Source organism: Mobula birostris, chromosome 28 (genome assembly GCF_030028105.1).
Source record: "Mobula birostris isolate sMobBir1 chromosome 28, sMobBir1.hap1, whole genome shotgun sequence".
NCBI lineage: Eukaryota > Metazoa > Chordata > Chondrichthyes > Myliobatiformes > Myliobatidae > Mobula > Mobula birostris.
Window position 1 is genome coordinate 29,414,901 of NC_092397.1, and position 12,827 is coordinate 29,427,727.

Genomic DNA, 12,827 nt, shown 5'->3' on the forward strand with positions numbered 1-12,827 from the left:
AGTGGTAGGGTTACCAACGGACAAGCGTAGCAGTCAAAATAAGACTACAATGACCATGAAGCCTTGCGCGGGCACCAGTGCGCACGCGTGTACCTGCCGATATTATTCTCCGCAATGCGTTTTAGGCGATTCTGTTCGGCGGGGGGGAGGAGGTGTTCATCACGACCGGAATATTGGTAATAAGCGGCTAATACACTCAATTTCGTTTCTAAAAGGGATTATCTAACGAATTTAATATTAAACACACAGCGCATAATTTCCTCGCATGAATATAGTGATGAGTCAATCATCAGGGGAGGACAGGGAGCTTGAAGTGTTGAACGAACTTCCAGTAGAAGTGGTAGAGGCAGGTTCGATATTATTTAAAAGAAAAAATGGATAGGTATCTCGACAGGAAAGGAATGGAGGGTTATGGGCTGAGTGCAGGTCGGTGGGACGAGGTGAGAGTAGCGTTCGCCATGACTAGAAGGGCCGAGATCGCCTATTTCCGTGCTGTAATTGTTATATGGTTATATAAGTCACTTATCACTCAATAGCATCATAACATTTTAAGTAACGTTTGGATATTAAACACACAGCACATATTTTCCCCGTATGAACATATAAAATCATTGCAACACACCATTATCGCTGAATCCGTGGGAGCCCTGGGCTTGTTTCCCTGCAACAAGACGGTCCCATCGAGGGCTGATGGGAGACAGCGATACTCGAAGGAGGTTCCTTATGTCCGGTCTATTTAGTTTTCGTTGCATTCATTGCAGAGATATGTTGGAAATGGAAGCAACGTTTACAGTGCTTTCGTGGCTATCGCAGGATATTGAGCCTTGACTTTGATCCGGAATGCCGGCAGAGATGTTATGTCAAACATACTTTTCAGCCCGCTGTCATTTGCAAGCTCGAGGAATTGATCTTCTTCCCGCGCTGACATCGATGACGCGCTGCTAATGACCTCGTTTGCGTTCAAGCTCAACAGCGGGCGTGACAGGGAATGAGGAAAGGTGCAGCTGACTCATATCGCCAAATCATATCGTTTCCTCGCGGCCCGGTAGCGCATGCTCAGCGGCCCGGTGGTTGGGGACCGCTGTCCTAGTTGGCTGTGGGAATCTGATTTAGAGTGAGAGCAGGAAGCTGCACGGATCGGTTCACCGGGGAAAATGTGAGGGACAGCACTTCAATCCTTGGTCCACTGGCCAGCCCAGGGTGAATAATAATTTTACACTCACTCGTCCATTTAAATAACTTCGGGAATTCGTACGCGAATTGTCAGGGTTGGACCACTCGGACGCTAGAAGTGTATGACTGTGGTTCGAGCTGTTTTCTGAATGTGGTCACTGTGATTCCTCACTCTGGTGCAGTTCCTGTTATGTCCGGTTGAGGTCGCCATCCTCCGACAGACCGGAGATACACAACACCCAGTGTTTCAATGAAGTGGGAGTGATCGCTTCAGAATTCGATTCGCTACATATCGTTTCCCGCTTGTCGCACTAAAAAAAAGCAGAAATATAAATATATAACTGTGATTAAAAATGTTCATTCCAGCAACACGGATTTGGGCTCGAATGAGAGCACTCCCCTTCGCTAATCCTTGAACACAACAGGTGACTGAATCGCTGGAGCAAACTGAGACACTGCTGTGGGAGGGACACGAGTGAAAGGCTCCAGTATTACAGCTGAGAAACATCAAAGTAATTCTGTTCACCCTCTTGTACTCTTAAAGGTGCATGATAGGAGTTACCATCAGCAGTTCCCCGTTAGTATAGTGGTTAGTATCCCCGCCTGTCACGCGGGAGACTGGGGTTCAATTCCCCGGCGGGGAGAGATGAATTTTACTACATTATTCTACGGGAATATCGAATTCAAAAGACAAATAAAAGCGTACAAAGAATTTGTGTTTACGCTATTCAGTTCATTGGGCATTGGGAAGGATGGAATTGCTCGGGCTGCTGTGATCCTTCCGAGAAGAAAGTGGTGTTATTGTCAACCTCTTTCCTCAAGAATCCCCTGAGAATCTATATCTCAGCACCGTTCTTTGTTACTTGTTCGTTGTTACACAGAGTCCATCATTCCGGGCATATTAATCCGGGGCTTTTGTTGTCAACTATCAATTCCCGCATGTTCCCACCACAGTAGTAAGGTAACTAACCAATATCAGTCCAGACGAAGGTTGCCGGTCGGAAACGTCGACTGTTTACTGTTTTCCATCGATTATGCTTGGTCTGCTGAGTGCCTTCAGCATTTTGTGTGTGTTGCTTGGATTTCCAGCATCTGCAGATTTCTCTCCTTTGTGACCAATATTAAGTGTCACCCTGGAACACATCGATTACATCCCCTCATCTTGTTTTAGTGTGCAAAATGGCTCCAGTCCCCTGCTCTGCAAAGGGAAACTCTGCTCTTCAAAGATCTTTCTTCCTTGGGTTGACTGCACACTATCTGTGAACTATCCTTGCCAAGGCGCTACATTAACCTGACTTGCTGTAACTTCCACACTCCCCACTTCCCTTTGCGTCCTGTAAAGGACCACATGAATTGTGGATGCAGCTGAATTGCACAGAAAATTCGAGTCTCCCCAGTGATCCTGTCATCGTCTGCCTGAAGAGTGGGATTGCTGAACGATAGGAGGCAGCTGTCCTTCGGGTCCTCTCTCCACAGAGTGCTCTCAGTAAGAAACTTAAACAAGTTTCAACACCAGCAGGAATATAAACCCCCTTGGCCACTGTACGCTGGAGTTGCACAAACTTCCTGGCAGAGAATGAGGCTAATCAGAAGGGTTCCAAAGGTGATGATAGAGTCGTATGTAACTCCTGCCCAAACTTCTTAACTTTAACAGCTTCTAACGGGATCTGCACGGATAAAATCGACGATGTTTTGCACTATTTCAGTCCAATAATGACACAAGTTCCTCCCCTCTCGGCCAACAGGAAGTTTAATGCTGTTCAGATTTGAAAGGCCATGATGCAGCTTGCTGCCACTTTGTTAGAAATGTCTTTCATGACCAGACTTGTATCATGTAGCACTACAGCAGTGTTGTTAGCCGATCACTGCAACACTGGGGTCATACTGATGTTCTCACGATCCCGTCTGGTAGGTCCCCAGAACAGGAACACTGCAATCCAGTAACAATCATCAGTCTCCTTCGTCCTTCAATGCTGGCAGGTGTCAGTATTTTCTGCTACACACGCCAAGTATCAATAACCTCCTGACAGCTTTTGTTCAGGCCAAAGACTCCACTTAAAGGCAAAGGGGATACCCTTGGCAAACAGCAGTGAGCCTGCCATCCAATACTGTAAGTGCCATTAACAGAGGTTATAGGATCACTGGTGACACACACATTGCACGTACTGTTACCTAAATCTGATCCCATCACCCGGTAGTTGCAGTAACAGACTTCACTCTCATCCTCATGAAGCAGCTTCAGAGCTGAGGATTTATGCAGTCCATGATGAGAAGTTTATTGCCATCGTTCAAAGCAGTTCCATTGGCAAGTGTGATTTCTCTGGGCAGTGCGGTCCAGTGTTCCCTTCACAGCTCTAATCTTCTTATCAAAGTGGTAAACAGAATCAAAATAAGTAATATTGAGGTGGGGAGACTGCACTGTTAACCCACCTTCTGAATGTCTGGGCCCCCTACAGCACACTCAACAACTCGACCGTTTAGCCCCAACATGCATTCATAACTAAGGGTCATGTTTATTGAGTGGAACAGGAGCTGTACTGCCTCATCTGTGACATGAGGTACTCAAAAGACATACAGTATCCACTAACATTTCTTCCAGTATCGGATCAAGAGAAGTCGTCAATTCCAAAAATTGACATGCGGGCTTACATCAGAGGCTATTTTACAACGGGCAGAATTACAATTGTACAAATACTACAGTACAGTTTGGGAAATAAACTTCATAATCTCTGCTGGTGATGGTGGTGGAAGCTGAAACTGACTGTTATCAAAGTTGCCTTGGTACTGTCGGCACCTTTGAGCTCAGTGACCAGACTGTCCATAAACAAAGTGCACCCCTCACTGACGTCTCCATCTTTTACCCCCACCGTGTCCACCACCAACATCCCCATGTTTGTTAAAGTGAATCAAAGAACTGCAAAATCCATACATTTAGAATAGCTTTTTCTAAACAATGATATACGCTTTTCAAAACAAATATAATACCATTCTCAAGTGGGTTACAAGTCAAATGCATGTAAAGCAGGTAATGTTGAAATAAATTTAGAGTGTTTGTTGACCTTACACCCATGATCTGTCTGGGTGTAAAGTCAGCAAACACTTTTCCTCCACCTTGTGACGTATGTCAGCAATAAATCTATGACCAATTAAAACATGCACTTTCCTGAATGATCTTGACAGAGCAAGTGGGAGAGGAAGTTTTCATCTGTGAGACAACCAGAACCTGGTACCACTATTTAACAACTGGAGCGAAAGATGAGAGGATTCTTTTAAAATCAAATCAAATCCAATCAAGTTTAATTATCATTGAGACCATACATGGATACAGTCGAAGGATACACAATTTCTCTGGGGCCAAGGTGCATAATATACATTCAAAAAAGTGAGAAAGTGGAACATTATCATGCAAGAAAACACATGTATAGTCCAAGTGCCTGAGCGACATGCAAATTGATGGTGCAGTTCCTGGTAATCCAGCCTGTCATTCCACCAATTGAACAGTGGAGGGCAGCACTGATGGGAGAGGCCAGTTCCCAACCCAGCACAGACTCCACACTACACCACATGCTGTGTCGTCTCACCTGGACAGCAGCTGCAGGCAAGCCCACAGCTTGAGGCCTAGTCCTCAATGTGACCGAGGCCACTGTTGCCTCTTCACCCGTCTCATCACCAAACAAGGGAAACAGGCCTGTGGAACGTCACATTATCAATGTGTAACAGGGTTTTGCAAATGCAACGTCCAAGACAGTCAGACACGCTGCTTTCACTCAACAGCTCCGATGCCTTCTAGTACCAGGCAACAGCACAATCTGCACCCAGGTCAGCTCCTCCTAACCCTCCACTGGCTCCTTGTCCCAGCTGAGTGCAGGTTTCTCCTTCCCTGACTCATCCACAGACTCTTTTGACACCACTACCGGTGGCTCTGAACTTCAAACAGATCCCTGTTGGGGTAGGCCTGCTTTTCCCATTGTTCTTGGTGTCCAGACTGAGCTTACGATCATTTTCTGAATCTTAGTTACCTTCAGACATTGGATTTCATTTTACTCACAGGTTCTTAGGAATAGTCTTTAGATCTGTTTAAGAGTGAGGGATTGGGATAATTATAAGCTGTGGATGAAATGTTCCTGCAGGCAGACAGGAACAATGAGTATGATATTGAAGTGGGACCAGACATGACCTCATTAAATGACAGAGCAAGTGGGAGGGTCTGAGTGGGGACTGCTGCTCATAATTCGGATGTGGGTGTATCTGTATGTCCCTGTGGTGTGGTGACCAGTGCTACATCTGAGACCCCACTTCCGTTTATGCAGTTCCAGCAGAGTTCCCTGCTCTGGCACACAGTGCCTGCAAACAACAAATGCAAGTCTGCTGTCTGCCTTCTTCACCCATCAACGGACCTGCTGACTGCTGTCAGGGACCTGTCCTCATGCTCTCCAGGGTCCCTCTGCCCCTGCACACTTCTCCATATTCTCCCATGTACTGTGTGCCCCCGGCCTTGTTTGTCCTCCCCACCTACAATTCCATGTGCCTCCTGCCTGCCCACCTGCTCAATCCACTGACGCTTTCCTCCTCATAGTCACCCACATGGACAAATATTGTCACATCTGCAAACTCCTTCATCAGGTGCCCACACAGACAGCAGAGTTTCCCTTCCCATCAAAAGCAGGGCCTTGGCACTGGTCCCAGAGAGCCCCACTGCAAAGAGGCACTAAAACACTTGTCAAGAGTTCCCCTCACTCCCTCTCACTGAGACAGAGTGGGATCCAACGTCACTTTGCCTTAGATCCTATGGGATCACTCTACCCTGTGGGATTTGTTTAACACGCTGCTGACATCCATGTGGATGACATCAAGTAAACCGTACAGACATCAAACAGTTGAGCATTAGAACAGGGCATTTAGCCGACTATGATTCCAAATTAAACTGATCCCTTCTGCCTGCACAGGATCCATATCCCCCAAATCCTGCAAATTGATCTGGTATTAAAAAGCTGACAAATTTGCTACCACTCCCATCCCAGGCAGTGTAATCCATGCACCCACCACTCTGTAAAACACCTACTTTAAATTTTACTCCTCTCCCCTTAAAGCTATGTCCTCAAGTATGTGATGTGTGAACTCTCAGAAAAAAAAAAGATGCGCACTGTTGAATCTATCAATGCTTTTCAGAGTTTTATGGAATCCTGTCAGGTCTCTCCTCAGGTCCAATGCTCCAGAAGAAGCAATCCAATTTTGTCCTTCTGGTCCTCACAGCACATCCTCCCCAGTCCAGGCAGCATCCTGATAAATCTCTCCTGAACCCTCTGCAAAGCCTCCACATTCCTCCTGCAACTAGAACTGCACACGACACTCCAAATGTAGCCTGAACAGAAACTCTACATCTGAGTCCGGACTTCCTGACCCTTGTATTCTGTGTTTCTGATGATGACGGCGAACATACCGTACACATTCTTTACCACTCTGCCTGTCTGTGTTGCAACTTAGACCCCCTGATCAAACTGTGCGTTAATGCTGTAAGGGTCCTGCCATTAAATGTGTATGTTCCCTTCACATTTAACCTCACACTTGCCAGGATTAAACTTCACTATCTTCACCAACTCTCCTGAAAAATAATCAAACAACATCCAACCTTCCGATGTTGAGAATAAATTTTCTCTCAGCAATGATTCCTGGTGTCGCTCGGAATTATCTCCAGTAATCCTCTGAGCACTGCCTGGAAGTTGACCGGCCGGTAATTACTCAGCCCATCCCCATTTGCCTTTGTAAACATGGACACAATGTCAGCAGCCTTCAATCCTCCCGCAGCCAGAGAGATTGGGAAATGATGTGCAGAGTCTCTGCTGTTTCCACCCATCCTCCTCTGAACGGGCCTGGATGTGTTTATCAGCGCCAGGTGAATTATCTGTTTGCTATGATGCTGAACAATATTTCTTCCCCCGATACGTCACTGTCCTCTACTGCTTCTGCTCCTGATCCTTGTCTCATTCAGACCCTTGCACCTGCTCCATGGTTCGATAAGGTCACGGCTGGTCTTATACCTCAGCACCACCTTCTGCACTAACCAGAGATACAGCTCGGATGGGTTGAAACTAACTTGGCAGTGGGATGGAAAACGGAGTGAGAGTGCAGAACACGAGGTAGTTTACAAACACAGTCAATGTGTAGAGAGACTCTTAGTAAGGAAAGGCTGATGGTAGGGCAAAATTGCAGTCAACGGGGTGATTTGCAACATAAAGGGAGGACAAAATCAAAAAATGAGCATACAAGACTAAAGTTGATGTATTTGAATGTGTGCAGTATACATAATAAGATTAGTGAATTTGTACCACAGTTACAGAATGGCATGCATTATGCTGCAGGCATCACTGATTTGTGGCTGAAAGAAGATTATATCTGGGAGCTTAATATCCAAGGATACACATTGTATCAAAAGGACAGGCAGGAAGGCATAGTGGATGGTGTTGCCCTGTTGGTAAAAAATGAAATCAAGGCATTAGAAAGAAGTGACATGGGTCAGAAGATGTTGAACCATTTTGCATAGAGCTAAGGAACTGCAAGGGTAAAAAGACCGCAATCAGCATTGTTTTCTGAAGGGAAAATCTTGCCTGACAAAACTGTTGGAATTCGTTGAAGAAATAACAAGCAAGATAGACAAAGGAGAATCGGTTGATGTTGTGTACTTGGATTGTCAGATGGCCTTTGACGAGGTGCCATGCCACACAGGAGGCTGCTTAACAAGCTACGCGCCCATGGTGATACTGGAAAGACACCAGCATGGATAAAGCAGTGGCTGATTGGCACAAAGCAAAGAGAGGGAATAAAGAGAGCCTTTTCCAGTCACTAGTGGTGTTCCACAGGGGTCTGTGGTGGGACCAATTCTTTTTATGTTACATGTCAATGATTTGGACGATGGATTTGACGGTTTTGTTGCCAATTTTACAGACGATACAGAAATAGTGGAGGGGCAGGTAGTTTTGAGGAAATAGGGTCTACAGGAGGACTTAGAGAGATTAGGAGAATGGGAAAGAGCGGAAGATGGGTCAGGATGCGAGTATATGGGAAGTGGGCAAGCTATCCCTCTAGTGTTTGTAGATCTCGTACTGGAGATGCAGTATCACTTCACCCTGCCACTTTGATTTTGGCCCACGTTGTCATCGTCTCGGTCCCCGACTTGCCTTTATTGGGTTCTTCCTGCTCGTTAACCTCCGTGCTGGAGTTTAAGTTAAAATGGTGGAGTTATTGCTTATGGATAGTGCTTTGGGGGTGGGGGTTTTATAGGGACTGGGTGCTGTGATCTGGGGGCTGTGCAGTAGCTAATTGAGGGGAGTTGTGGGGAGGGACAGACCCGGGGTAGAGTTAGGTAATGGTGGAGGATTCACGGCGAAGGGAGGTGGGATGGGGTGGCAACTGCATTTAGGGGACGGGGTGAAGGTTTCTGCGGGACCTTGCAATAGGGGGCAGGTCTGAAACAGGAATCAAACTGCTGCTGATATTAGGTAAATTTGGCCCCTTGATGGGGTGAGGGCTTGGGTTTAAGGGGGTGTGTATGAGGGTTGGAGATGTTACGTTTAGGGGTAGGGCAAAGGACTGTCAGGTAAGCCCTTTTGTGGGGTGTGGCTTGGGTTATTTGGGTGCTGTCCGGTTTAGTTTGGGTGCGCAGTCCATTGGAAGTTAGAATTAGGGTGAAGTGTAGGGTTGGGAATGTTTATCAGGTGTCGTGGTGCTGGTGATGTGGGGTGAAACTGGCTCCCTGGTGGGGAGAGGGCCCGCGTTTATGGGGGTGTGCAGGAGGGTTGGAGGTGTTATATTTAGGTGTATGGCTGGGTGGAGGGGCCACAGGACTTTGTGGTGGTGGGAGGAGTTGAAAGAGCACCCGGTCTGATGATGAAGTGGCGTGAACTTGGCCCCCGGTGGAGAGAGGGCTCAGGTTTATGGGGGTGTGTAGGATGGGTGAAGTTTTTATGTTTAGGGATATGGCTGAGGAATATGGATGCAGGCCTCCGCATTTGGAGGAGCGGAGAAAAGGAGCATGGGGCCCAGTGTTAAGTAGGTCCCTTTGTTGGGGTGTGTCCAGGGTTAACTAGGGTGTGTGATCCTTTGGATGTTAGGATTAGGTTGGGGGTTAGGGTTGTGGGATGTCCGCTGGGTGGTGGGAGTTAGAGCTGGTGATGTGGGGTGAGCTTGGCACCCTGTCGAGAAGAGTACTTGTGTTCATCGGGATGCATTTTTCCCATGGGGGGAAGCTGGGGGGTTGGGGTGAGTGTTGCGTCTGGATCAAACTGATCGTTGCGAATCTATTCTTCCGAGTGGTTATCCATTGTGGAGTTATAATTTCGAACTTTATCCCTCTCTATTCTGTTTAGGTGTTTCTATTTGGGAAATTAGGTTCGGTTCTAGTTGTTCGGCTCTATTTCCAATGTAAGACATACCTTTCCTATTTAATGGTCACCTGTCTGAACTTTGTTTCTGGGTGGGTGAATGAAGGGGATTTTCCTCTTTCTCCCTACTCTGGTTTTCTCAATAATTTTCTTAATTATTGGGTGCAGTGTTGGCCAAATGAAAAACACAACATTAGTCCCAACAAGTCCGTTAGTTTCAAGGACTCCGCTGCAGGAAATGCAATTTCCGGTCATATCGAACGGACAGATTCCTGACCAAAGACAACCCCGCTCCTTTCCCTCCTCCATCGGGCAGAAAGCACAAAAGCCTGAAAGGACGTGTCAGAAACTCATGGATAGTTTCAGTCCAGCTGTTTTGTCTATTGAATGGTTTCTTAGTACGATAAGGTGTACGTTTGACCTCAAAATCCACCTCGTTATGATACTGCAGCTTATTATTTACCTGCACTGTGCTTCCCCTGTCGCTGTTACACTTCAGTTCACCCGGACTTCTGGTTTTACTGGCTTGAGCTCAGAAAGTACAAACGTTGTAATCATAATATCAACAACAAAGGAATATTGTCGATAGCATGAAATGTCGAGTTTGAAAGTGAGTTGTGGAAACAGTGTTGGTGTGAGTGAGGTTGAATGAATTGATCCCTCTGGTTCAAGTGGCGATAACATAAAATTAAACATGAAATACACTGGTGCCCTGTAAGAGTTTCTGTTGTTTGATCGTCCATGTACAATATATTAAGTTTATGTCAACATGAATGTAAGCAAGGCAGGTCGTGATAGTGTTCTGTTTTCCATATGTGGATTTTTTTAAATCTTTAAATGAATGTATTAGGCACAGCACGGACGGCACAAAACGGACAGCCAAGGCCACTGGATCAAAAGCGTGCCTGGATAGTTTGGAACACCACCATTTCGGATAACAGCCGAACAGCAGCTGACCGATTGCATAGTAGAGGCCACCTGAATAAAAGCAAAACACATGGACACCTCCTGGTTTTGAAGGCGGCGAACAGAGATCGGTGCTTCGACTGGCTTTTTACAATCTGTATCTCTGGGAGGGATCAGGGAGTCAAAACCGATATAAAGACGTAGTCGGCAGGATTCGAACCTGCGCGGGGAAACCCCAATGGATTTCTAGTCCATCGCCTTAACGACTCGGCCACGACTACAAGTTCTTCACACGTAGATTCAAATCCCGGAGTCAAATAAACGGGGTTGATCCTCAACTAAAAGCGGGGATTGCTGGAAATATTCAGCAGATCTGTTAGCGGCTGAGAAAAGAGAAACCGAATTCACGTTCAGCTCAATGACCTTTCACCAGGAAATCAGTCACTGAATTGGATGGAGTCTCAGTCTGAGCAGAGCAGGATCGGGAGATGTAGAATCCTTCTGCGGGGATTAAGAAACTGCTCAGTAGAAGACCCCGATGGGAGTTTCTTTATAAGCTTTCGAGTTGTAGCCATGGATGTGGTCTAGAATATACAGCGGGAGATTCTCTTTGTCTGCTGACTGTTATTTAGGTTATAAATACAGGAGATTCTGCAGATGCTGCAAATCCAGAACACAGAATGCCGGGGCAAGTCACCAGGTCTGACAGCATCTCTGGGGAGGAGGAAAGAGTCCATATTTCGTGCGCAGATGCCCGTTGAGTTCCTGCTGCATTTTGTGGATGCTGCGTCGGTCAGTCTCGACGTGACCAGCAGCGACCGCAGTCTGAGGTGAACCGGAGAACACACCCGCACTCCAGGATTTATTTTGTCCAATCCCGAGTCTCATTCACCTCCCAATCCGTCCATAAGATCCAATGAAGGTCAGAATTCCGTCAGTTTTCAATAGTCCGCAAATCACTGGGTCTGAATGTGAAAGTGAGCTGCTGTCAGCAGTCCTCTCTCCCCTCTGTAGAGTCCTGCCGTCGGATGTCTTGCGATTCTCGTACCAGACGGTTTAGCAAGTGGTTAGAGCTCGCTCAATGATGCTCCTGTGAAATAAAAACAGATTGAAGAGGGGTTGGGGAAGTCTCACTGAAGCCAGGAAGTGGACACACCGGTGCGCTTTCTTGCTGTTCCCTGTGGCGTTCAGAGGGCGGGTTTGGTGGTCCACTCTCTCTCTCTCTCTCGAGGAGCCGTTTATTTGCGGTAATGAGTGGTCAGCCTGCACCTTCCAAATGAATCATCTCTTTGCTCTTGTCCACGTTCAGACTCAAAGCATCATTCTACCTCCTTTACGTGTGTCGCTGTATCGCGGTACCGTCATTGTGCCGACTGCAAACCTGATGATTCGGTTTGAGCTTTGCAATGTTCAAAATTACAGCTCACTAGCGTGGAGATGCCGGGGATCGAACCCGGGACCTCATACACGCAAAGCATGCGCTCTTCCACTGAGCTGCATCCCCACTTAAAATACAGAAGTGTTCAGGTCCAAACCTTCCTGCATATCACAACTGAGCAGTGAAACACAGACAATGGCTGATGGCCACAGTCATTCGGCCCCGAGTCTGCTCCACCATCCAGTGCGATCATACTTCATCCTTGTTCAGTTCTCTTCCCGAACACCATGATAATTTTTCTGTGGAATGAAACCAAGTAGACTCCAGCAGAATGATCACGGAAAAGAAAGCATGTACCACGTTCTGAAGCATAGTTTGAATGGTCTCCTCGTGAAAAAAGATGGATGCCTCACAATCTACCTCGTCACGACGCTCCACCTTATTATTTTCCCGCTCTGTGATTTCTCTGTGGCTGTTTCACTTTATTCTGCATTTAATTAATGATGAACCTTGTTCTCAGACAATGCTCTGTGTCATGATATGATGTCTATGAAAGCAACTCACATAAAAAATGCTGGTGAACGCAGCAAGCCAGGCAGCACCCATAGGAAGAGGTACAGTCGACGTTTCGGGCCGAGACCCTTCGTCGGGACTAACTGAAAGAAGAGATAGTAAGAGTTTGATGTCTATGAAAAGTATGAAAGAGAAGCTTTTTGTCACATATTGTATCTGGAAAAAATAAAGCAATTTAAATCCCCACTGAACTCTGTACGGCAGCAGAAAGGGAACATCCCCCCATTCCACCCCCACCCACTATCCCAGCAGACAATCAAATGCACCGAAAAAGCTGCTGGATCACCAGACACCCTGGGTGGGCTCGAACCACCACCTTTCGGTTAACAGCCGAACGCGCTCACCGATTGCGCCACCAAGACAGGGACTGAAAAAGGATTAAATGATCCATTTCTTCGTTGGACGGTGTTGACTAGTAG

General features: G+C 46.7%; 1 protein-coding gene and 2 non-coding genes across 3 annotated transcripts in view; all 3 read right to left on the reverse strand.

Moving 5' to 3' along the window:
• LOC140189109 (uncharacterized) overlaps positions 1-12,827 on the reverse strand; it is a 579,671-nt gene that overhangs the window by 387,225 nt on the left and 179,619 nt on the right. The gene's annotated exons all lie outside the window — the stretch shown is intronic.
• Positions 10,657-10,738, reverse strand: trnas-aga (transfer RNA serine (anticodon AGA)). The gene has a single exon. It is a non-coding gene; the product is annotated as a tRNA-Ser (tRNA).
• Positions 11,890-11,961, reverse strand: trnaa-ugc (transfer RNA alanine (anticodon UGC)). The gene has a single exon. It is a non-coding gene; the product is annotated as a tRNA-Ala (tRNA).